We start from the raw sequence: 25,501 nt of genomic DNA, 5'->3' as shown, positions 1-25,501 counted from the left end.
GAAATTGAGCTTGGTTGCATTCAGAATTATTGATGTGCTTTTGATATGGCCAAAAATGGATGTAAATATGCTTTATGTGTGCAAAGAAAATTAAACACTTGGATGGTGCAGTTAAGTAGATGGCAGGGTGTCATCATGTTTGATAACTGAGCCATGTTAACTGTCATTAGTGAAAGTGAAAGTGAAGTTGCTCAGTCGTGTCCAACTCTTTGCAACCCCATGGACTGTAGCCTACCAGGCTCCTCCATCTGTCCATGGGATTTTCCAGGCAAGAGTACTGGAGTGGCTTGCCATTTCCTTCTCCAGGGGGATCTTCCTGACCCAGGGATTGAACCCTGGTCTCCTGCATTGTAGGCAGATGCTTTACCGTCTGAGCTGTCATTAGGAGATATCAAAAGTCATTATTCTCTTCTTACAAAAGTTTCTTGTACCTCTTTCCAGACTTCATGTACCTTAAATTCTAAGCTTTGCATATTATTATCACTATTACTTAAAATCAGAGCCAAAATTTGATGGATGTAGAAAACATTTACTTAGATACATCCAAAAGCAGAGATGAACAGACAGATGCAATTATGAGAACAAACATCTGTATCTTTATTGATACAATAGTTTCTTGGGATAAGAAGGCTAATCAAAGAATTAAGTCATCTGAGGTCAAGGTTTCCATTTCCAATGCCCATAGGTTGGAGATGATATTAGTTCAGTTCAGTTCAGTTCAGTCACTCAGTCACGTCTGACTCTGCGACCCCATGAATTGCAGCATGCCAGGCCCCCCTGTCCATCACCAACTCCTGGAGTTCACTCAGACTCATCTCCATCGAGTCGGTAATGCCATCCAGACATCTCATCCTCTGTTGTCCCCTTCTCCTCCTGCCCCCAATCCCTCCCAGCATCAGGGTCTTTTCCAATGAGTCAACTCTTCGCATGAGGTGGCCAAAGTATTAGAGTTTCAGCTTTAGCATCAGTCCTTCCAATAAACACCCAGAACTTATCTGCTTTAGAATGGACTGGTTGGATCTCCTTGCAGTCCTAGGGACTGTCAAGAGTCTTCTCCAACATCACAGTTCAAAAGCATCAATTCTTCAGCACTCAGCTTTCTTCACAGTCCAACTCTCACATCCATACATGACCACTGGGAAAACCATAGCCTTGACTAGAATGACCTTTGTTGGCAAAGTAATATCTCTGCTTTTCAATATGCTATCTAGGTTGGTTATAGCTTTTCTCCCAAGGAGTAAGCGTCTTTTAATTTCATGGCTGCAGTCACCATCTGCAGTGATTTTGGAGCCCAGAAAAATAAAGCCAGCCACTGTTTCCACTGTTTCCTCATCTATTTCCCATGAAGTGATGAGACCAGATGCCATGATCTTAGTTTTCTAAATGTTAAGCTTTAAGCCAACTTGTTCACTCTCCTCTTTCACTTTCATCAAGAGGCTTTTTAGTTCCTCTTCACTTTCTGCCATAAGGGTGGTGTCATCTGCATATCTGAGCTTATTGATATTTCTCCCGTCAATCTTGATACCAGCTTGTGCTTCTTCCAGCCCAGCGTTTCTCATGATGTACTCTGCATAGAAGTTAAATAAGCAGATGGTATATAGATGATATAGCAAGGAGCAAAAGAGTACTGGATGGAATTAAGAGATCTGGGCCCTAAGTCTGACTTTATGACTAAACAGTTCTATAGCTTTGGGAAATTCTATTGAATTCAGTTTCTTTATTTGCAAAATAAATGGGTTGAGATGAATAATCTGTAATGTCACTTCTGGTGTTAAGGCTTTAAAATGGACATGAATCATCATCATCATATCAATATATGTATGAGTGAGTGAAAGTCACTCAGTCATGTCAGACTCTTTGCTACACTATGGACTATAGCCTGCCAGGCTCCTCTGTCCACAGAATTTTTCTAGCAAGAATACTGGAATGAGCTGCCATTCCCTCTACAGGGGATCTTCCCAACCCAGGGATCGAACCTGGGTATCCTACATTGCAGGTGGATTCTTTACCATCTGAACCACCAGGAAGTCCAGATATATATGATTAAGACTCTCATTTCCCTCTTTACAGAAATCTCAGCTAAAGACTTTTCTCCAACAATAAAGTCAACTAACAATGAGGAGGCAAGTCACCAATAATATTTTTCAATATATCCAATTGAACGATAAACAAAACTCTATGCAGATATTTATTGTTTCAGAGAAATGCCACTAGTCTGTCAGGTACGGAAATGGAGGAGCAGAATGAAAGTTAGGTATCTGTCTCTCAGTCAAACTGAACCCAGAAATAAGCTTCGATTGACTCAATGATCTAGAACTTGGAGCAATACATTCAGAAAGCCCTGGAAGGAAGAAGCGGGAGCTTCTGTCTGTCCCCCAGAAGGTCCTTTGCAATCATAGTGAACAGTTTGCCTGCTCCAGTACTCTTGCCTGGAAAATCCCATGGATGGAGGAGCCTGGTGGGCTGCAGCCCATGGGGTCGCGAAGAGTCAGACACGACTGAGCAACTTCACTTTCACTTTTCACTTTCACACATTGGAGAAGGAAATGGCAACCCACTCCAGTGTTCTTGCCTGGAGAATCCCAGGGACGGGGGAGCCTGGTGGGCTGCCGTCTATGGGGTCGCACAGAGTCAGACACGACTGAAGTGACTCAGCAGCGGCAGCAGCAGCAGGAAATGGAAGACCCTTTGTTCTTTAGAGCTTTAGAGGAAGCAAAGAGAACCCCACCAGCCAATAAGCATATTAAAGTGACATGGATTTTTGCTTTTGAAGTAAAATGTACATAAGAACTTGTGTGATATGCCCAGATTTGCTCTCGCTGCAGTAATTTCCATTCAACGCCCTAAAATTGAAGAGATATGCTCCTTATTGGAGACTTGTTCAAAGTTTACCCATCATTGCTGGTCTGTCTTCTTCTTCTATAATCTTTGACTTAACTAGGCTGTTAAGATCCTCATTTTGATTCTTCCATTGGAAGGTGCCAGAATCACATCAAAAATTAACCCTGGGATTAAAAGGCTCTAATCAACATTCTTTTCCATGGGGATGGTCTTGATCCCTGTCTCCTGTACAATGTCACGAACCTCCATCCATAGTTTATCAGGCACTCTATCAGATCTAGTCCCTTAAATCTATTTCTCACTTCCACTGTATAATCATAAGGGATTTGATTTAGGTCATACCTGAATGGTCTAGTGGTTTTCCCTACTTTCTTCAATTTCAGTCTGAATTTGGCAGTAAGGAGTTCATGATCTGAGCCACAGTCACCTCCTGGTCTTGTTTTTGCTGACTGTATAGAGCTTCTCCATCTTTGGCTGCAAAGAATATAATCAATATGATTTTGGTGTTGATCATCTGGTGATGTCCATGTGTAGAGTCTTCTCTTGTGTTGTTGGAAGGAGGGTGTTTGCTATGACCAGTGCGTTCTCTTGGCAAAACTCTATTAGCCTTTGTCCTGCTTCATTCCGTATTCCAAGGCCAAATTTGCCTGTTAGTCCAGGTGTTTCTTGACTTCCTACTTTTGCATTCCAGTCCCCTATAATGAAAAGGACATCTTTTTTGGGTGTTAATTCTAGAAGGTCTTGTAGGTCTTCATAGAACCGTTCAACTTCAGCTTCTTTAGTGTTACTGGTTGGGGCATAGGCTTGGATTACCATGAAATTGAATGGTTTGCCTTGGAAACGAACAGAGATCATTCTGTCATCTTTGAGATTGCATCCAAGTACTGCATTTCAGACTGTTTTGTTGAATATGATGGCTACTCCATTTCTTCTGAGGGATTCCTGCCCGCAGTAGTAGATATAATGGTCATCTGAGTTAAACTGACCCATTCTGGTCCATTTTAGTTCACTGATTCCTAGAATGTCCATGTTCACTCTTGCCATCTCCTGTTTGACCACTTCCAATTTGCCTTGATTCATGAACCTAACATTCCAGGTTCCTATGCAATATTGCTCTCTACAGCATTGGACCTTGCTTCTATCACCAGTCACATCCACAACTGGGTATTGTTTTGCTTTGGCTCCATCCCTTCATTCTTTCTGGAGTTATTTCTCCACTGATCTCCAGTAGCATATTGGGCACTTACCGACCTGGGGAGTTCCTCTTTCAGCATCCTATCATTTTGTCTTTTCATACTGTTCACGGGGTTCTCAAAGCAAGAATACTGAAGTGGTTTGCCATTCCCTTTTCCAGTGGGCCACATTCTGTCAGGAAGGAAGAAAGCCTTCCTCAAAGATTAATGCAAAGAAATAGAGGAAAACAACAAAATGGGAAAGACTAGAGATCTCTTCAAGAAAATTAGAGATACCAAGGGAATATTTCATTTAAAGATGGGCTTGATAAATGACAGAAATGGTATGGACCTAACAGAAGCAGAAGATATTAAGAAGAAGTGGCAAGAATACACAGAAGAACTGTACAGAAAAGATCTTCACGACCCAGATAATCACGATGGTGTGATCACTCACCTAGAGCCTGACATCCTGGAATGTGAAGTCAAGTGGGCCTTAGAAAGCATCACTATGAAGAAAGCTAGTGGAGGTGATGGAATTCCAGTTGAGCTATTTCAAATCCTGAAAGATGATGCTGTGAAAGTGCTGCACTCAATATGCCAACAAATTTGGAAAACTCAGCAGTGGCCACAGAACTGGAAAAGGTCAATTTTCATTCAAATCCCAAAGAAAGGCAATGCCAAAGAATGCTCAAACTACCGCACAATAGCACATATCTCACATGCTAGTAAAGTGATGCATAAAACTCTCCAAGCCAGGCTTCAGCAGTACGTGAACCGTGAACTTCCAGATGTTCAAGCTGGTTTTAGATAAGGCAGAGGAACCAGAGATCAAATTGCCAACATCTGCTGGATCATAGAAAAAGCAAAAAAGTTCCAAAAAAACATCTATTTCTGCTTTATTGACTATGCCAAGCTTTTGACTGTGTGGATCCCAATAAACTGCAGAAAATTCTGAAAGAGATGTGAATACCAGACCACCTGACCTGCCTCTTGAGAAACCTGTATGCAGGTCAGGAAGCAACAGTTAGAACAGGACATGGAACAACAGACTGGTTCCAAATAGGAAAAGGAGTACGTCAAGGCTGTATATTGTCACCCTGCTTATTTAACTTATATGCAGAGTACATCATGAGAAACACTGGGCTGGAAGAAGCACAAGCTGGAATCAAGATTGCTGGGAGAAATATCAATAACCTCAGATATGCAGATGATACCACCCTTACAGCAGAAAGTGAAGATGAACTAAAAAAAGCCTCTTGATGAAGGTGAAAGAGGAGAGTGAACAAGTTGGCTTAAAGCTCAACATTCAGAAAACTAAGATCATAGCATCTGGTCCCATCACTTCATGGGAAATAGATGGGGAAACAGTGGAAACAGTGGCTGGCTTTATTTTTGGGGGCTCCAAAATCACTGCAGATGGTGATTGCAGCCATGAAATTAAAAGACGCTTACTCCTTGGAAGGAAAGTTATGACCAACCTAGATAGCATATTCAAAAGCAGAGACATTACTTTGCCAACAAAGGTCCGTCTAGTCAAGGCTATGGTTTTTCCAGTGGTCATGTATGGATGTGAGAGTTGGACTGTGAAGAAAGCTGAGCGCCAAAGAATTGATGCTTTTGAACTGTGGTGTTGGAGAAGACTCTTGAGAGTCCCATGGACTGCAAGGAGATCCAACCAGTCTATCCTAAAGGAGATCAGCCCTGGGTGTTCATTGGAAGGACTGATGGTGAAAGCTGAAACTCCAATACTTTGGCCACCTCATGCGAAGAGTTGACTCATTGGAAAAGACCCTGGGGCTGGGAGGTATTAGGGGCAGGAGGGAAAGGGGACGACAGAGGATGAGATGGCTGGATGGCATCACCAACTCGATGGACATGAGTTTGGGTAAACTCCGGGAGTTGGTGATGGACAGGGAGGCCTGGAGTGCTGCGATTCATGGGGTTGCAAAGAGTCGGACACAACTGAGCGACTGAACTGAACTGAACTGATTCAGCGTTATTTGTATGTCTTGCCTTGCAGTGGAAGTGGAGATGTGGTCAACTTTCCCAGGAGTCCCGGGACTAGCTGGCTTACAGAGTTAAATGGGAGTGTCAGGTAGGGAGAAGGCATCAGACAGGAGGAAGGCAGTTTGGAAGCACAGCCTTTATGTGAGGCATCACCATCATAAGTCATCATGTTTTCCTCCAACAGGACCAATAAACTCTCAGTCTCAAGCAGCCCTCCCCAACTTAGCAAGGCATATAGTTTGTGTTTTTCCAGATGATAGATCTTGAGCCAATGTGTTACATTTTTGATAGATACCCAGGTTTGCAAGGCATGCAGCCTGACTTAGTACTTCTTAATGATACCAAAGATGAAAAAATTGTCCCAGAGTGAAAATACAAGATGGATTTGTTTCAAGGCAGTAGATCATTTGAAGACAGTGTCATGAAAAACATCGGCCATGGCTTATCATATCTGTCATCTATTAGTGGCTTTTGGAAAAGAGTTAAGTTATAGAATCTTGGATTTCTCCTTCAATTTTTAACTTTTAAAACTTAAATTTTTTGATTAAACTCGTTAAAGTTCAACAATTAGTATCTTAAGAAATTGCTAGTACAGGCAATATGGAGAAAGGAATAAATAGCCTGTTTAGAGAAATGATATTAGATATGAAAATGATTAGATACAAAAATGATAGATTTCCCTTCATAGTAGGATTTGATGTTGTTTAGTCACTTGGTTGTGTCTGACCCTTTTGTGGCCCCATGGACTATAGCCTGCCAGGCTCCTCCATCCATGGGATTTCCCAGGCAAGAATACTGAAGTGGGTTGCCATTTCCTTCTCCAGGGGATTTTCCCAACCCTGGGATCAAAACCACATCTGCTCCTTGGCAGACAGATTCTTTACCACTGAGCCACCTGGGAAGCCCCTAACAGGATACTTTGTCCAATTTAGTCATCTAACTTAGATCATATTTTCAGTCAGAAAGTGGTAAGAATTATTTTGGAAGCTTTGCTATCTTTGCTTTTTGCAACTGGAACAATAGTCTAGGTATGTACCAAGATGTAATATCCACAGGTTTTGTTCTATCTTCTTTTCTTTGAAGGCATTCAGATGAGAAACTGCTATACAATCAAGTTTACCAAAAATTCTGTGTAAAAAGTAGTTCTGCCAGTCAAATTATTCTAAATGAAGCAACTAACCATTGCTAAGAAAAAAGCATGCTAAAATGCGAGAGTGACTGCACAAAAGAGGGAGGAAGAGAACTGAGGGGATCTGAGGGGAACACCAACCTTATCCACCGTGTCCACTTATTCACCGAGGTCCATCATATTTTGCCAGACAGGTGAAATGCACAGGGTTATAATGGAGACCACTAACACTGTGACCTGCAGTCTTTGCAGGGATGTAGTAGTTACTTCTGATGTGTGTGCGTGCATGCTAAGTTGCTTCAGTCATGTCTGACTCTTTGCAACCCTATGAACTGTAGCCCACCAATTCCTCTGTCCATAGGATTCTCTAGGTAAGAATACTGGTTGCCATGCCAATGAACTGTTTGCTATTTTAGCAGTTTACCTCGCCTATACCCACTAGATACCAGGGGCATCCTGTTCCATCCCCCCACCCCCCGCCACGTTATGACAACCAAAATTGTTTCTAGATGTTGCCAAATGTCTCTTGGAGTCCCCAGTTGAGAACAACTGATCTAGAGAACCCAGCCTCCTTTTAACCAAAGGTCTCTGGGTCTGTGAACTGACTTAGATCTGAAAATTGGGTGAGGGACCATGATTTAAAAGCAGGGGCTGCTATCAGCTTTCTGCTTGCCAGTTCACATTTTTAAATTATTACTCCAGCTGGGTAACTGGCTAGTGGGCCTTTCACATGTTGCCACAGCGTCCTGTATAATCAAGTCACCCTTATTGTTACTCCAGCCTTTCAACTCATGTTGAGTCATCACATCCTTCTTGTCTCTGATGACCAAGGGCTTTTGCCAGTCTAGATTTCCATGGTTCCCAGGGAGCTCATGAAGCATCTTCCACCATCCTTCCAGACTGAAACAGTTAAGTGATTTCCTGAGTGAACAGCTTAGAGATGTAATTCATAGTGCTCTCATGAAATGAGATGACTCAGGACTGAGTCATCCAGAGCGATTTTCCCCTCCTTTCTTGTTTTACTATCCTTGTCCCTTGCATCCAATTCCTCGGGTTCACATTTCAAAATAAACTACCTAGATATGGACCTCAGTTTTTAGGATCGTTTTTCAAGGAGTCCAGGCTAAGACTCTTACTATCAACCGTGACCCTAGGAAGCAGACTCTCTGGGTTGGATTTTAAAGCTGGATCACTCACCAAGCATATGGCAATAAGAATCCCTTTGCTAGTGGTAAGCGGGATAGTGATAATGCTTGGCAAGTAGACACAGGCGAAAAGTATCTGTGGCACTTGAATGTTCTGGGGGCAATAGTAATGATGTGGCTTACAGAGTGGCCTGGCATTTGTTAAAGTTTTTAGAAACCTGGGGAAGCGTGGGAAACAATGAGCTCACCAACTATCAACATAAGGCATGCAGTCAAATCTTCAAGGACACATTAAGAAGCCCTACTTCTACAACAGCCACAGAAGAGATTGTTGAAAATTAGACCCTGAATCTTTTTGTGAAGGGCAAGAGCTGTAAAGGTACCAGTTTTGGCTGTGCATTTAAGCTTGTTTATAGCCCTGCCTCATATCAAAAATCTTAAATTATATACACATATACAACTGTATCACTTTGCTGTAAAGCAGAAATTACCACAAAATTGTAAATCAACTATGCTTCAATAAAATAAAAATTTTAAACAATGAAGAAGCCTCATGGAGCAAAACCATACCTGACCCCCAGCAAATAAGTCACTTCAGCTTAAATACTTTTATGATTGTTAGCCACATAGATTTTGAGATTGTTATTGCAGCAAAATTTAATGAGAGCTGATTGATAAACCCTCTATAATCTTCATTAAGCTTTCCCCAAAGCCACCTCAATTTCCCAAAAATTCTCTCATATTCTCATGTGATATTTTCTCAGTCTGAGGTCAAATGAGAATAAGAGCATCTTCATTAAAAAAAAAGAAAAAGAAAAAGAAGACTCTTACTTGGACTCCTTTAAAGAAGAGACTGAAACAAAGGCCTACCTTGGTGGTTTATTTTGGAATATGAACTCCATGAAGCAGGAGTAAGGGAGTATAGGAAAACATTTGTTTTAGTCGCTAAGTCGTGTCTGACTCTGTGCAACCCCATGGACTGTAGCCTGCCAGGGTCCTCTGTCCATGGGATTTCCCAGTCAAGAATACTGGAGTGGGTCACCATTTCCTTCTCCAGGGGATCTTCCCAACTCAGGGATGGAACCTCTGTCTCCTGAGTCTCCTGCATTGGCAGGTAGGCTCTTTACCACTGAGCCACCTGGGAAGCCCATAGGAAAATGTAGACAAAGGGGAAAACCACTCTGCATGGCTTGATCTGATAGGACTTTCACAAATATCTTATGAAATGCATATTCACACTGTCTGCTCAGGGAAGAATGGAAAAAGCATTTATCCAGTGGCTTCTCTCCCTGATTAATCAAGGATGTCTCCAAGGAATGTTAACTCCCTCACACTTTTGGATCACGCATGAGTTATTTCTACCTGCATCTTATAAGATGTCCCATTCCATGGTGTCAGAGTAGTGCCAGGGCAGAAAGCAGGAGAGGCAAGACATGGTCACATCTGCAAAGTTGGTTGAAGCCTTCATGTTTCTGGTCCCCAGAGCAATGGCTAGAGTTAAAAGTGGAGCCCATATAGCATAAGGTAATGCACAATGTATATCTTCTCAAGCTAGAAAAGACAGTGTTTCAGGGAACAGGAAATGATCCATTGTACTAAATGCTGTTAATAAGTAAGATGAGAACTGACGTTTAGCAGCACTGAAGGTCATTATGACCTTGATAAGAGCAGATCTCATGGAATGATGGCAGGCAAAGCCTGCTTCCTTCACCTAGACTCAGCTCCTCTTTGCTATTTCAGGCTAGGAAATATGTCACACAATAGAACTGAGTTAATTTCTGGGGTGTAACTTTCTTTTTTCAAGAAGAATTGTATTTATTTTTGACTGTGCTGGGTTTTCTTTGCTGCTGTGTGGGCTTTGCTCTAGTTGCAGCAAGTGGGGGCTACCCTCCAGTTGCAGTGTGAGGGCGTCGCATGGTGGTGGCTTCTCTTGTTGCAGAGCACAGGCTCTAGGGTGCGCTGGCTTCAGTAGTGGCAGCATGTAGGTTCAGTAGTTGCAACTCCTGGGCTCTAGAGCACAGGTTCAACAGTTGTGGTGGATGAGCTTAGCTGCTTCTCAGCATGTGAGATCCTCCCAGCTCAGGGATTGAACCTGTGTCTGCTGCATTAGCAGGCAGATTCTTCACCATTGAGCCACTAGGAAAGCCCTTGTGTAACATTTAAATCTATCTTAGCCATCAGCCTTGGCTTCTTCCCTTTAGATGCAAGGGAGGAGACAGTCTCTTTCTGCCTAAGGGTTCTCTCCAGGCCTCGTAGGATCTCTTCATTATTTACTTTTCCTTCTAGATATTCAATACCCCCTTCTCTGTTTAGTTTTTCCCATCTTGAAGCCACCACAGAGTACAACCTATTCATCAAATGGCCCCCAGAGTCTAGAACAAGGCTTGGTATATAGTAGACCCTAAATATATATTTGTTAATGATCAGATAAATGAGTTTTAACTACTTCTTTACCTATATCTTGCTCACAACAGTCCTTGCCTAAGTACAGGTATGAATCAATCAAAGTGTGTGTGTGTGTGTGTGTGTGTTAGTTGCTCAGTCGTGTCCGATTCTTTGTGATCCCATATTCCTCTGTCCATGGGATTTCCCAAGCAAGAATCCAGGAGCAGGGTGCCATTTCCCTCTCCAGGGGTTCTTCCTGACCTAGGGATCAAACTAGGGTCTCCTTCACTGCAGGCAGATTCTTTACCACTGAGCCACCAGGGAAGCCCCAATCAGTGTATAAATGACTGAATATTTTCTTGGCTCCCCCAGCTGGAAGAAATCTCTCCTTTCTCTGAACTCATGCACAACATCACTTTAAATGTCAACACATTATTCTATCTTTAAATCAGTTCATTTCAATATGCCATCTCTCTTACTGACTATAAACTCCTGAGCTCAAGATCAAATCTTTTTTATCTTCACTTCCCACCTAACATATACTGCCAGATGTTACAGTGACTGGTACTTCAACTGATACTTGGTGATTGACATGAATGAATGAATAAGCAAATGACTATAAAGGACAAAATCTGGCAACTTGTAAACTCCCACATCCTTAAGACTATTGAATCCTCCTTTCCTACTTGTCCCAGATCTGTTTCTGCTCTCCACCAAATTCACCACTTGAAGGTTTAGAAACTCAAAAAACTTAATTTCTTCCCTCTGAGCTGTGACTTTAAGAGGCAGCAAGTTGTGAAACACTCATGATACCCATGGGCCTATTGGACTCTTTTTTGACCACTAACCCACTTAATTTGGTGTAGTTTAGGCATCATGTATGAATGTGAGAGTTGGACTGTGAAGAAAGCTGAGTGCCAGAGAATTGATGCTTTTGAACTGTGGTGTTGGAAAAGACTCTTGAGAGTCCCTAGGACTGCAAGGAGATCCAACCAGTCCGTTCTGAAGGAGATCAGCCCTGGGATTTCTTTGGAAGGAATGATGCTAAAGCTGAAACTCCAGTACTTTGGCCACCTCATTTGAAGAGTTGACTCATTGGAAAAGACTCTGATGCTGGGAGGGATTGGGGGCAGGAGGAAAAGGGGATGACAGAGGATGAGATGGCTGGATGGCATCACCGACTCGATGGATGTGAATTTGAGTGAACTCCGGGAGTTGGTGATGGACAGGGAGGCCTGGAGTGCTGTGATTCATGGGGTCGCAAGAGTTGGATACGACTGAGCAGCTGAACTGAACTGAACTAAGCACATTACAAGATGGTTCAAGAGTGCTATAAATGATGTCAGACACCATCAGAAACCACTTCAGAAAATCATTGCCTGCAGCCAGATAAAATGGTGAATACCTAGAAACTAGCAATGCTAGAAAAACAGAATAAATCATTTTTTCTTCTCTATCTCTTAGAGATGTGCACCTTTGTGCCCCAAGAATGTCCATATTTTCTGAAATTTGAAACTTCTGTAATACATTTATAAAGCATTTGTGCTGTAATGAAACATATTGGTACCTGACTGAAGAGGAAGGATCCTGGGTTCTCACTCCTCTTTGCAATTATTTTGGCCTATTTTCAGGTCATTTTATTTATTCAGGTTATTTTATTATGATGCCATTTTCAGCAAATTAATGCAAAAATGGTCATTTTATCCAAATCACCATTGTCTTCATCTTCTTGAATTTTCAATAAACTTTATTGAATAAAAATATTTTACATGGATTTGAAAAAGCAAGTTGGCAAAAGTTTAATTGCTTTAAACATATTAATTTAGCCAAAATACAAGACTCAGGACGGTGATACTTTTACATTTTCATTTCTTTTTCTTTCAATCTCAGAAGAGAGTTGTAAAAAACAGTTTGGTCAGAGTTCTCATGTGAAAGTTAGTGCACTCCAATTTTAACCCAGTCATTTATTTCTTGGAGGATGCAGTTACTCACTACTGGCCTACACCTTGCCTCATGAACTGGTATATGTGATCAAGATGACCTCGCCTTGGCTGGTCAGGTAACTCACATTGAATTGTGAGTAGATTCAGCCAGCACGCAACAGTTTATGTGTCAGCAGCGACCTCTTTTACGAAAGAGATACCAAAGCTGGGCTTTCTTACAGGAGTGTGGGAAACAAAATGAGATGTGGGGAAAATTAGGACTTTTTTTTCAGTCATTTTTATAGCTTGAACGTGGTTTATCTGAAATTTTGTGAACTTGATATGCTATTGTGTTAATGCATCAAGGCTGCAGAGTTCAAAAAGAGATGGTTTATTTGAAATTATGGCACCAAAATGTGTTTCCACTTAGGATTTTACAAAACAAATGCTTTGGAGATTTGGAGAAGGGTACAGCACAAAAAGAAAGAACTTTCAAATTTTAACATTCGGTTCTCTGTACTCAGAGGAATTCGGTCCCAGTTCACTATGACAATCACATCTGTCAAGCCCTTTTTGGATTCATCTCAATCTTGAAGGCAGCATTCAAAAATGCCCGCAAGGGTTTTGTTCCTCTGAAAAATGAACCTGCTTGGCTCTGGAGCTGTTTCTTAAAACATTGTTACTTTCTTGAAACGTTCCGTTTGGTTCAGTTCAGTTCAGTTGCTCCGTTGTGTCCGACTCTTGCGACCCCATGAATTGAGGCATGCCAGGCCTCCCTGTCCATCACCAACTCCCGGAGTTCACTTAAACTCATGTCCATCGAGTTGGTGATGCCATCCAGCCATCTCATCCTCTGTTGTCCCCTTCTCCTCCTGCCCCCAATCCCTCCCAGCATCAGAGTCTTTTCCAATGAGTCAGCTCTTCCCATGAGGTGGCCAAAGTACTGGAGTTTCAGCTTCAGCATCAGTCCTTCCAATAAACACCCAGGGCTGATCTCCTTTAGGATGGACTGGTTGGATCTCCTTGCAGTCCAAGGGACTCTCAAGAGTCTTCTCCAACACCACAGTTCTAAAGCATCAATTCTTTGGCGCTCAGCTTTCTTCACAGTCCAACTCTCACATCCATACATGACCACTGGAAAAACCATAGCCTTGACTAGACGGACCTTTGTTGGCAAAGTAATGTCTCTGCTATTCAATATGCTATCTAGGTTGGTCATAACTTTCCTCCCAAGGAGTAAGCGTCTTTTAATTTCATGGCTGCAGTCACCATCTGTAGTGATTTTGGAGCCCAGAAAAATAAAGTCTGACACTGTTTCCACTGTTTCCCCATCTATTTCCCATGAAGCGATGGGACCAGATGCCATGATCTTCGTTTTCTGAATGTTGAGCTTTAAGCCAACTTTTTCACTCTCTTCTTTCATTTTCATCAAGAGGCTTTTTAGTTCCTCTTCGCTTTCTGCCATAAGGCTGGTGTCATCTGCTTATCTGAGGTTATTGATACTAGACCAAAATATTGTGTTGGCCAACATATTTGTTCAGATTAAACCCGAGTGAACTTTTTTGGCCAATCCAATATATTATTACCTCTACCTTGGAATCCCTTGTTCAAAAAATGTAAAACTATAGAATTGATCAACTAACCCAACATGTTATTTCCAAGTGGACATTTGTGTGTGAAGATCTTTTTTCCTACTTTATACTGAATGACCTGCATCAGATGAGGAATGTGTGCGATTGTATGTATGGCGGAGTGCTTTGTTGAGGTTAATATTTTCTGCTTTCCCTGGACCTGAATGAGACAGGATTCATTCGTTCTTTACTACCTCTGTGCCATTTGCAGAGGGATGAAACCTGTTCAGAATGTTCAAGAGGGAGAGGTGACTAGGGTACTTGTGAACTTTGAAAAAGCCAGCTTGCTAAGAATATACACCTGTACTTTTCAGAGTTACTCCCACTTCACAGTTAAGCTTCAAAAGACTGAAAGATAAACACACAAACAGTAACTCTTTATAGGGATACGGGCATACTAAGTTGCTTGTCGTGTCTGCTGCTGCTGCTGCTAAGTTGCTTCAGTCGTGTCCGAGTCTGCGCGGACCCCATAGATGGCAGCCCACCAGGCTCCCCCATCCCTGGGATTCTCCAGGCAAGAACACTGGAGTGGGTTGCCATTTCCTTCTCCACTACATGAAAGTGAAAAGTGAAAGTGAAGTCGCTCAGTAATGTCTGACTCCTAGCGACCCCATGGACTGCAGCCTACCAGGCTCCTCCGTCCATGGGATTTTCCAGGCAAGAGTACTGGAGTGGGGTGCCATTGCCTTCTCCGGCTTGACGTTTCTGACTCTTTGCAATCCCATGGACTGTAGCCTGCCAGCTCCTCTGTCCATGGGATTCTCCAGGCAGGAATACTAGAGTGGGTTGCCATGCCCTCCTCCAGGGGATCTTCCTGACCCAGGGATTGAACCCAAGTCTCTTAAGTCTCTTGCATTCACGGGTGGGTTCTTTACCACCAGTGCATGTGGGAAGCATCTTTATAGGGATAAATTTCCTCAAACGTGTCATCTGCATAGTTTGGCATATTCAAGTACCCTATTACGTACTTGATCCTTGTTAACAAATTTGATTATTTTTAAAGAAAATTTAAATCTATTTTGTTAAGGGGAGATTTCTTTCACTAGCACTCATTAGATGCACTACTCACATATATATTTCTATTTTTATATATGTCATGATCTAGAAATATTTAATAATAATATGTACATAGTGTATTTACATGTAATATATATTTTTCTGAAACATTACATATTAAGTATATAAATGCTCTAGAAAAAATGTTTTTGATCTGAAAGCATATACTATGGGAAACATTGTTTTCAAGTTATCAGAAAGTAGCTTTTGAAAAGAAAAAAGTTGAAAAGTTTCAGTGAGGAAGCCCATGAGATCCTGCATGTGGGGGCCTCTCATTGATGCCTTCCTTTTTTTTTTTTTTTTTTTTTTTGCTTGATGGCTCCCTTTTCTTGTTTTTTCCCTCTGTCATGATTTTTTCCATCATTCCCGCCAACAACCGTATTTTCCCTTCTAATCCCTTACCTCACAGAGGCTACATATAATCTGGGTTTCCCCGCAAAAAACTATGACACATTCACGTTCCCAAAGGAGAGTAAACAGACTACTATACGAAAATCTTGTTTCACTGTTGAGAACAGGATCCCCAAATCCTACTGGATGTCCAATCTTCTGTGATATTATGTGTTGGTTACACATGGCCATCAACACATTGGAAACGTGAAACCATATTTTTAAGTTATACTTAGGACACTCTTTTAATTACTCACTGAAATAATAAATTAAGGCACATTTAGACAATGATAGAAAGTATATCTGGTTAACAACAGCACCAGCAGAAATTAAAGCTATCTTTTATCACTGGGAAATTAATCTTCCAGTTCACCTTATCTGAGTACCTAGAAAGCTAGAGATGGACTTGGAAATATGGCAGTTCTCAGATACTAATATAGAAAAATTAAAAGTGAGTATCATTTATTCCCTTTAGTTCTCTTAGTTTAGCTAGAAAATAGCTTCACATTAAAATGGGAAATTTTTTGTTTTGATTTGTTTTTACTATGAAGATTATACCTAAAAGATATGTCAAAAACAAGCAGTTTTAAAGTGTTTTAAACTTCACTTTTAAACTTGATGTTTATTTTGTTTGGCAAGCTTGCTGACACTGATGATTTTATGCAAAACAGAGGAGGTTTTAGTAAGATACAATGATCCTATTTTAAATAAACCTGAAAAAAAATAATCTGCTCATACAAAAATCTTTATTCAGGCTGAAGACAACAGACCACCCATGCAGGTCCTTAGTTTCTTCATTTGTAAGAGGAGTGGGTTCAATGAAGGGGGTCTCCAATTCCCTTATAGCTCTAAAGTTTATAATTCTGAGTGCCTATATTTTTCAAAGATATCAAATATTATATGTTAGTGTTGATGAGATCACTAAAGAAGCAAACATGAAACATCAGAAAAAATATGTGCCTATTAATTCATTAATAAATCGTGGTCTCTACATTAAATATTTGTATAGTCACAATTTTCTGCCTTAAAATGATTTCAAGTCCAGTGACTGACTCAGTTAATTGTCATTTTAAAATCTGTAATAAAAAATGATAACTATTCAATGTTGTCACTGAAATTGCATTCTGCAAACAAAAAAATTAATGAGCTAAATTGTAGCCACCTCGTATGTTTTATTTCAGGGTTTGAGTTCAGTCTGAGATGGAGATACATATGGCTGCCTCCTTTTAAACTTAAAAAAAAAAAAAAACATTGCAACTCTGTCTCTTTCTAACTTAAGGCTTCAATGTTAATATACTATTTTATATGCTCCTTAAACTGAAAAATGTTTACATAAAATACAAACTATAAGTCTAAGCAGGTTATCCTGAACAAAGGCAGAGAGGGAAATAAGAAATGTCATTATTTTGACTGATAAAGGCAGATGGATGTAGCATAGGCTTGGAGTGGGGTAAAGGCAGGGGTGGGGTTCGCAGGAGTTCCTTAATCCAAGCTGGGGTCTTGTATTTGCACTTTGGAGGTTATTTCTAAACAAGATTAAATATACAGGTATTCTATTTTGTGCCATAGCATTAATTTGTTATATATGATCATTTAAAATTCACTAAAGTTTAGAGAAACTGATGTTGCCATTTCTTCCTCCTTTTTAAAATGTATTCAAAAGCCTAAAGAAACAGAAGTGACTTGATTATGACTCTTATTGGTTTCTGGATGTTTACATATTGGTGACCACCAGAATCCAAGTTCAAAGGTTGGGTGCTTGACTGTCTTACTCACTAGAGTATCTCCAGTGTCTAGAACAGTCCCTGACATACATAGACACTTGAACAAAGTTTGAGTAATAAGTGAATGAATAAAAGGGATGAATACACTTTTGAATTTGTATTCGCAAATGTCCATATTCTTCCTCTATCTCTCAGGCCTTGGGAAAACCTGCAGGGATTAATTGAGAAACAGTGTAATCTTTTCAGTCTTTCTATAGAATGTCCCTCAAATTGTGCTCTGATCTTAACGGTGGAAGTCAGCAAAAAGTGCAACAGCAAATCCAGGAAAGCAGGCAGTAGCAATAAAAAGCCCAAATAAATGAGGAAACACTTTTTTTCCCCTCAACTTGACCAATGAATTCTCAAACTCTCTCTCACTCAAGGATGTTTATATTGGGCAGAAAAAAATGACAGACTGAATGAATGAATGAATGAGATTGGGGAAAACTATTTTATCTCCTCTTTGAAAATGTAACAATTATAGTAATAATAGCTAAATACATGTAAGGTGCTTATTTTATCTCAGGATCTATTCTAAGAGTTTTATATATATCAACTCAAGTAGTTCTCACAACTGCCCTGAGAGATAGACTCTATTTCTGCTTCTGTTTTTCAGGTGAAGAAACTGAGGTACAGAGAGGTTGAGTGACTTGATACTTAGGGGTGGAGTCAGGAGTCAAAGTCAGCAGGAGCTACGGAGTTCAGACTCCTGACTGCTCTGAATTACCCCTTCCGAGACTCAGCAAAGACATATCTTCAGCTTTCTTTAACCCAATGTTTCCAATCTTATGTGACTAGGGCATACCAGTCAATATGTCTAGAACAAAACATGGCAAACACTGAAGCAGAAAATTTCTTTGGTTCCTTACAAGTCAAATTGTTGTAATAGGAGGGACTTCCCTGGTAGTCCAGTGGTTAAGATTCTGTGCTCCCAATGCAGGGTCATAGGTTCGATCCTTGGTCAGGGAACTAAGATTCTGTAGGCCATGTGGCATGGGGAAAAAAAAAAACACAGAAAAAAATGTTGAAATAGGAAAATGAGTTATGATCATAAGAGTTCTCCTAATTTCAGGAGGAAGTGAATATGGATTGAGTTTAAATTCTCCTCCTTCCCCTGGCATGGAACTTGTTTATCAAACAAGGGAAGGAGGCGAGATAGTCTTTGCCATTTCTTAAAAAATAAAACTTAGCTTCTTTGATTGCTATTCATGAGATACAAACCAAATAGAACTATTCCAAAAGTGCATCGCTAGCAAAACAACATGACTGATCAAACCATGAAGTTCATGATGAAAGAATACTAAGAAATGTTTAGTTCTTCAAAGTAATTGAAACCTGGGCTTTTCCATGTAATCATGAACCATTCCAACTGCCAGAGTCCTTCTCACAGCCATCAAGAGGGGTCTAAATGGGCCCCCCTGCAAAAAGGCGAATGTAGAACACTTCCTGTTTACACATATCTGCATAAGTGGGAGAAGTAGGTTTGACTGGGTAAGGCTGTATTTTTTTAGGAGACTACAGGAAATGAGCTTGTCCCTTGAGAGGCACTCAGTCCAGGTCTGCCACACAGAACAGAAGCTTCGAGCATCTTTAGCTTATTTTGAATTCCTATTCCCAGCCATTGAGATCAAGTTTAAGGTAGGGAGGGGTGGCAGGTAGGAACGATGGAAAAGTGTGTTCCACAGGTAGAAAAAGCTGCCAAGTCACTCCCTGTTCTCGCTCAGTCATCTGAGACAAACATCAATTCCAGCTTTGTCCTAAATGAGAGCTTTGGCCAAGCAAATTCCTCTTGTAACATATGGACAGTTTTGGTTGACTTGATCATTACTTACTGCTGGATGGGACAAGAGTCAATATGCTCTCAGAAGGAAAGGGTTTGGTGAGCTGAGGCTGTCCAGGTTTTCCTTAGAAGTTTTTTTTTTTTTTTTTTGCTTTTTATTAAAATTCTGATTCTTGCTGACTACAGACCAGATAGTATCAGAATCCAGAATGTTGGTCCCCTTGGTAATCCTCAGCATATGAACTGTAGTTCATAGTAGCTCATAAAATAGTTCATAAAATAGTAGCTAATACTACTATTTTAAATAACAAGTAGAGAAAAACTGGTTTTTAATTATTTCACTACTAAGCTTTAACCTTTATTTTACTAAATATCACTATTAATGTTATAAGTTGACATAAATTTGAACAAAGGAAATCTCTTATGTTGATGGCTGTAAGGAATCACTTGCACATCCATTCTCATAGCCTTCCAAAATTAAAGGTACAACATGCAATATGAGATATATCATTGGAATCCATAATGGAATCCTCAAATGGTTCAATGGATGGCTTGAATTAATAAAAACATAGGGAAATTGTTCTTTAAAACCATGAATTCACAACTACAAAGCTTATTTTTGCTTTGCTATTATTAATACAATAAGAGGTTTGACTTTGACCTTGGAATCATAAACGTGGAAAACATTAACAGTATTATATTGACATGTTCTGAACCTCTCTTTTTCTGTAGAAACGGAGGCTTCTGATAAGTTTGGTGGAGTCACTGTGGCACCAAATAAAACTAAACAATTCATACAGACTAAGATCAAGGAGGTCTAGTGAATCGAAAGATTCCAGCTCCCCGATAAAAGGAGATCTGTTTGAAACCACTGGCAATTATTAATGTTTTAAGACTGTAATTTAAGAAATCATTCTTTGTAAGAATAAAGGTTAACCTTTTGGAAAGTCTGTCCTCTAAAATAAGCTATATAGCAGGGTTTTCAAAGACATTTCAGACACATGTTGATAAAAATGTCTTCATATTATTAACCCAGCTGTTTCTCTTTTGCTATGATACTTTTAAACTGTCTAAGAACTAATTGCTGCTGCTGCTGCTAAGTCACTTCAGTCGTGTCCGACTCTGTGTGACCCCATAAACAGCAGCCCACCAGGCTCCCCCGTCCCTGGGATTCTCCAGGCAAGAACACTGGAGTGGGTTGCCATTTCCTTCTCCAATGCATGAAAGTGAAAAGTGAAAGTGAAGTCGCTCAGTCGTGTTCGACCCTCAGCGACCCCATGGACTGCAGCCTACCAGGCTTCTCCATCCGTGGGATTTTCCAGGCAGAAGTACTGGAGTGGGGTGCCATTGCCTTCTCCAAGAACTAATTAGAAGGTTGCAATGTCTTTAATGTAGTAGCATGTCCCTTATAATAAAATAAGACACCTTTTAAGATGCTATGATTTTTTTTTTTCCTAGAAGTAGTTAATACTCAAGGATGGGTTTTGACAATGTAGAGTAAAATGAGATTTTTGTCCTTCAGGTTGTTGGTTAGTGTCCTCCAGAGTAATAGAGTGGTAGTGGGTTGCAGGCTTTGAGTTTTGCAACTCTGTAACTCTGCAACAGGAAAACTACATGTGGTGTCACAGTTTGCAAATGAAAACACAATGCTATCTTTCCCTTCTTTTCAACTTAAAGAGGTCAATAGCCATGAATCAGGTTTGGGATGGAACATATTCCAGAGAAAGTATGTAACAAAGAGAAACAGGTAGGAAGTAATTGTCACTGGTCATCTGGTCATGATATCTCAAGCAAGTATTCAATACTAGCTTTCCCCAAATAGGATAACAGGCTCAAGGCTTGGCTTGAAGTCTGTCATAGCCTGAAAAGAGCTTGCATGAATCCAAGTGCCTGTAAGTATTGCTTGCTGCACTTTAGTGGTTCTTTAGACATCACGTTTTCTTAGCCTTCTTGCAGAAATTACCATGCTGGGAAAGGTGGAAGGAGAAACTACATTTCTGAAGATAATTTTTGTCAGAGAAAGGGCAAAAAACAATTGTGAGTTTTAATCCTTTCCAACCTGGTCAAAAATATATGCAATTTTATGATCAACTGTAGTGATGGGTACAAATGATCAAAATGAGCTTTTGGACCTCTTTGGTCTTTAATCACATGACAGGGGCAGCACTCCATTAATAAAAGATGAGAGCAGAATCCATTTTTTAGCTGAAAATGTTAGTAGATGTTGGTTTCTTAACAGTTAGCTATCTCAAAATAGCAACAAGAAAAACCAGTTTGGATTGATCTCCTCAGTCTCAAAAAGAATGTGTTTTCATCCTGAATGTGTGTATATTTATGGTAATTGACATGTTCTATTGATTAATTTGGCTTCCCAGGTGGCTCAGTAGTAAAGAATCTACCTGCAATGCAGGAGATGTGGGTTTGATCCCTGGGTTGGGAAAATCCCCTGGAGGAGGAAATGACAACCCACTCCAGTATTCTTGCCTGGAGAATTCCTTGGACAGAGCAGCCTGGCAGGGTACAGTCCATGGGATTGCAGAGAGTCGAACACAATCGAGGAACTGAGCACCCACACACACGCATTAACTTGACAACTATTAATGGGCCTCATGTTACCTCATGTTACTGACCCCTTCTGAAACCCCCTAAATGGAGATATTTTCAAAAATCTTGAGTTATGATGTAAGTTCTTGGTGTCCTTTAGAACAGGTCTAGCATATTCAAAAGACTGTTTCTCCATTTACTTTTCGTGTGAACCACTGGCGTTCAATTTAAGTAGGGAAAACCTTATAGTTAAGGTTAGGTTGTGCAACACAGAATGAAATGAGATTTTTGTCATCCAGATCATCAGTTAGTCTCCTCTGCATCAATAGTCTTTAAGCTTGACTCACAAATCTCCTTAGTCTATGTGTAACTATCAGTTCAGTTCAGTTCAGTGGCTCAGTTGTGTCCAGCTCTTTGCGACCCCATAAATCACAGCACGCCAGGCCTCCCTGTCAATCACCAACTCCCAGAGTTTACCCAAACTCATGTCCATCAAGTCAATGATGCCATCCAGCCATCGAATCCTCTGTTGTCCCCTTCTGCTCCTGCCCCCAATCCCTCCTAGCATCAGGGGCTTTGGCGTTTCAGCTTCACCATCAGTCCTTCCAATGAACACCCAGGGCTGATCTCCTTTAGGATGGACTGGTTGGATCTCCTTGCAGTCCAAGGGACCCTCAAGAGTCTTCTCCAACACCATAGTTCAAAAGCATCAATTCTTCAGCACTCAGCTTTCTTCACAGTCCAACTCTCACATCCATACATGACCACTGGAAAAACCATAGCCTTGACTAGACGGACCTTTGTTGGCAAAGTAATGTCTCTGCTTTTCAATATGCTGTCTAGGTTGGTCATAACTTTCCTTCCAAGGAGTAAGCGTCTTTTAATTTCATGGCTGCAATCACCACCTGCAGTAAATTTTGGAGCCCCCAAAAGTAAAGTCTGACACTGTTTCCACTGTTTCCCCATCTATTTCCCATGAAGTGATGGGACCAGATGCCATGATCTTCATTTTCTGAATGTTGAGCTTTAAGCCAACTTCTTCACTCTCCTCTTTCACTTTCATCAAGAGGCTTTTTAGTTCCTCTTCGCTTTCTGCCATAAGGGTGGTGTCATCTGCATATCTGAGGTTATTGATATATTCTCCTAGCAATCTTGATCCCAGCTTGTGTTTCTTCCAGCCCAGCGTGTCTCATGATGTATTCTGCATATAAGTTAAATAAGCAGGGTGACGATATACAGCCTTGATATACTCCTTTTCCTATTTGGAACCAGTCTGTTGTTCCATGTCCTGTTCTAACTGTTGCTTCCTGACCTGCACACAGGTTTCTCAAGAGGCAGGTCAGGTGGTCTGGTATTCACATCTCTTTCAGAATTTTCCACAGTTTATTGGGATCCACACAGTCAAAGGCTTTGGTATAGTCAACAAGCAGAAATAGATGTTTTTCTGGAACTCTCTTGCTTTTACAGAGGATGTTGGCAATTTGATCTCTGGTTCCTCTGCCTTTTCTAAAACCAGCTTGAACATCTGGAAGTTCACGGTTCACATATTGCTAAAGCCTAGCTTGAAGAATTTTGAGCATTACTTTACTAGCATGTGTGATGAGTGCAATTGTGCGGTAGTCTGAGCATTCTTTGGCATGGCCTTTCTTTGGGATTGGGATGAAAACTGACTTTTTCCAGTCCTGTGGCCACTGCTGAGTTTTCCAAATTTGCTGGCATATTGAGTGCAGCACTTTCACAGCATCATCTTTCAGGATTTGAAATAGCTCAACTGGAATTCCATCACCTCCACTAGCTTTCTTTGTAGTGATGGTTTTTAAGGCCCACTTGACTTCACATTCCAGGATGTCTGGCTCTAGGTCAGTTATCATACTATCATAATTATCTGGGTCATGAGGATCTTTTTTGTACAGTTCTTCTATGTATTCTTGCCACCTCTTCTTAATATCTTCTGCTTCTGTTAGGTCCATACCATTTCTGTCATTTATCAAGCCCATCTTTGCATGAAATATTCCCTGGTATCTCTAATTTTCTTGAAGAGATCTCTAGTCTTTCCCATTCTGTTGTTTTCCTCTATTTCTTTGCATGGATCACTGAGGAAGGCTTTCTTATCTCTCTTTGTGTAAGTATAGAAAATGTTAAATTTTTAAAGGGGTTTTGAATAATGTTTGGTTTTATTAGTTAAAAACCTTTAAACATTTAAAATTTTGTTTATACATTTAATATATTACATTTTAATTTTAAGTATCTGAACCTCAGTAATCTGAACTATAGAAAATCCAATATATACTTATTCAGATATATATATTTAGTGCATTATAGAAACAGTGACACTAAAGTTCTCTTAAGTGATGCAATATTATATATTAATTTAGTAAGATTTCATTTAAAAGACTCAAGTTAAAATAAAATGAGCAATTACCCTAAACTGAAGTGTGTCTAGGATGAAGTATTTTTCATTTTAAAACTGAGATAGTCTTGAGTAAACAGGACAAGTTGGTCACTCTAAGTAAAAGTCACAATGACAATTTTAAATTAAAGTTATAAGACTGTAATTTCAAGTAGGCCAAATATATAAAATAAAAAATGTGAACAACTCTCTTTGTAGCCCACAGAGATTAATATTTCAATTTTAACCATTGTAATCCTTTATACACTTAATTCTAAATCTTCCCACCCAGAGTTAAAAGACTCTTACCACTGAGGGAAGCTTGCTGCCATCCCAGGGTCACTTGTGAATGGAGATTTTGGTCTGAATGGGGACTGGAATTTTGTTAAGACTCTAATGAGTCTCACTGAATCTTATTTTATGGTTGAAATATCATGGGCTTCAAATCATAAAAGTGAGTTCAACATCACTAATCATTGCTTAGTTGCTCAGTCGTGTCCAACTCTGCAACCCCATGGACTGTAGCCCACAAGGCTCCTCTGTCCATGGGATTTCCCAGCAAGAATACTGGAACAGGTTGCCATTTCCTTCTCCAGGGGATCTTCTCAACCTAGGAATCGAACCTGCATCTCCTGTGTCTCCTGCTTTGCAGGCAGATTCTTTTCCTGCTGAGCCATTGGGGAAACCCAATGCAAAGAAAAACCGCAATAAGATATACTTTACATCCACTAGGGTGGCTAGTGTCAAACCAAACAAACAGAAAATCACAAGTCCTGGCAAGAATGAGGAAGACATTGGAACACTTGAACACTGTTGGTAGGAATGTGAAATGGCGCAGCCACTATGGAAAACAGTATGGCAGCTCCTCAAAAAAATTAAAATAGAATTACTACATGATGCAGCAATTTCACTTTTTTGTATATACATAATTGAAAGCAAGGTCTCCAGGAGATATTTGAACACTTGTATTCATGGGAATCTTATTCATAATAACCAAAAGCTAGAAGCAACCCATGTGTCCATTGACAGATGAATGGATATATAAAACATGGCATATGTACACAGTGGAATAGAACTGCCATATGACGCAGCAATCCACTGCTGGGCATACACACCAAGGAAACCAGAATCGAAAGAGACAGGAGTACCCCAGTGTTCATCACAGCACTGTTTACAACAGCTAAGACATGGAAGCAACCTTGATGTCCATCGGCAGATGAATGGATAACAAAGCTGTGGTATGTATACACGATGGAATATTACTCAGCTATTAAAAATAATGCATTTGAATCAGTTCTAAAGAGGTGGTTGAAACTGGAACCTATTATACAGAGTGAAGTAAGT

The sequence above is a fragment of the Bubalus kerabau genome, chromosome 22 (assembly GCF_029407905.1).
Source record: "Bubalus kerabau isolate K-KA32 ecotype Philippines breed swamp buffalo chromosome 22, PCC_UOA_SB_1v2, whole genome shotgun sequence".
NCBI classification, from domain to species: Eukaryota; Metazoa; Chordata; class Mammalia; order Artiodactyla; family Bovidae; genus Bubalus; species Bubalus kerabau.
Note: the sequence above shows the minus strand (reverse complement) of the source record.